A 1844-nucleotide genomic window follows, 5' to 3' on the forward strand; every position below is an offset into this window, starting at 1 on the left:
TGAGCTCCCACGTAGCTTATCCAGTCCCAAGAGGTCATTCATGTACACATATCCATATAATTCATGTAAGCAATGATAAAAGGGGTTAATGGTGGTGGTGGTGGTGGTGGTGTGTGTGTGCGTGTGTGTGTGTGTGTGTGTGCTCTGTCTGTCTGTTATGTGTGGAAGACAATAATGACTAATAAAGAATATTTTATGAAATGGAAAAAAGATGAGGATCTAGGAAAAGTCAGAGAAGCTAAGGAGGGTGATATAGATACAGAGTTCATGTAAGAATGTCTGAAAACACAAATCAGTACTCAAAAATATAAAATTTAGAAAATATTTTTATATAAGAAGAATCATCTCTCCAACAGAGGAGCCACTCTGACAGAGGCCTCTGTCAGCAGAACCAGAGATGGCATCAGTAGATTTGAAGACCTATGTGGACCAGGCCTGCAGAACTGCAGAGGAATTTGTCAATGTCTACTATACCACCATGGATAAGTGGTGGCTGCTATCCCGCCTGTACATGGGCACGGCCACCTTAGTGTGGAATGGAACTGCTGTTACAGGACAAGAATCCTTGAATGAGTCGTTTTGAGATGTTGCCTTCCAGTGAATTCCAGATCAACATGGTAGACTGCCAGCCTGTCCATGATGAAGCTACAACAAGCCAGACCACAGTTTTTGCGGTGATCTGTGGAACAGTGAGTTTGAGGGCAGCAAACTGGTTCAGCAGGACTTGAACCAGAACTTCATCGTGACTGCCCAGGCCTCACCTGGGAACACAGTCTGGAAGATAGAAAGTGACTGCTTACAGTTCCAGGACTGGGTCAGCTAGTGGGGTAAGAAAGGCTTCTTGGCTTCGGCCCAGCTCTGCAGAGTAATGCCAATCTCAGATCTCAGGATGTGGAGGACACAGTTCATGTTTGTTGTCACAGCAGCACTGCAAACTGGATGTTAGACTCCTAAAAACCCCTTTCCTGGTTATATACTGGTTTGTCGTAGTTGCCTTTTGAAAGTAGTAAACTTTCTGTTTTTCTACTTAATCAGTAGAGATCCTCTTTCTGGAAGTTGACAAAAAATAATATGAATGTTAAAATAAATCGTCTCACATGCAATATTTTTTTTTTTTTTACTTTTCTTCTTAACCAAACTTTTTAAATTACTAAGCCATGGAATCGTTTTCTCTTTTCTTCACTGTAAATTGTTGCACATTTTTTTCCCACTAAAATAATTACCTGGAAAGGACTTAAAGGAAGATGAAGTAGGAAACATTGCAGAAGAAGGTGCAGAAAGATTGTAAGAGCTAGATGATCACGGAGTTTATTTGTGTCTTCTAGTAACATCACAAGCTGTACTCAAAAAATCTCATCAACATGCCGGCCCAAATGTGTGAGTGAGCAAAGCTGACAGTGAAACAAAGCTGAACAAAGCTGACTTGAACATGAAATAATGAATGAGGAAAAGCCCATACACACACACACACACACACACACACACACACACACACACACACACAAATACACATGTGCATTCAAGAACAATTGATGAAAAAGAAGCTTGGATTTGAAGGAGATTGGTAGCAAGTATCTGGGATGGTCTGAAGGGAAGAGAAAGAAATGAGAAAGATTATCTTTTCTTTAGATTCTAAAAATGAAAAAAAACAAATTAATCATTTTGAAAAATACTTTAAAAGCAAAAGAGTAGTAGAAATTTCTTCTAAGAAAAGCATAAGCTTTTGCAAACATTAATCCACTATTAGAGTTAATTGTAAATATTATATATGTGTCTTACAGCTCTATATTATATCATATTGTGAAAATTCATTATATTAATGATGATTCAAAACAAGTGAAAAG

At 38.6% G+C, this 1844-nt stretch overlaps 1 pseudogene; it reads left to right on the forward strand.

Moving 5' to 3' along the window:
• Window positions 1-397: 397 nt before the first annotated feature.
• On the forward strand, window positions 398-823 carry LOC142852763 (NTF2-related export protein 1-like; annotated as a pseudogene).
• Window positions 824-1844: the final 1021 nt, after the last annotated feature.

The sequence above is a fragment of the Microtus pennsylvanicus genome, chromosome 6 (assembly GCF_037038515.1).
Source record: "Microtus pennsylvanicus isolate mMicPen1 chromosome 6, mMicPen1.hap1, whole genome shotgun sequence".
NCBI lineage: Eukaryota > Metazoa > Chordata > Mammalia > Rodentia > Cricetidae > Microtus > Microtus pennsylvanicus.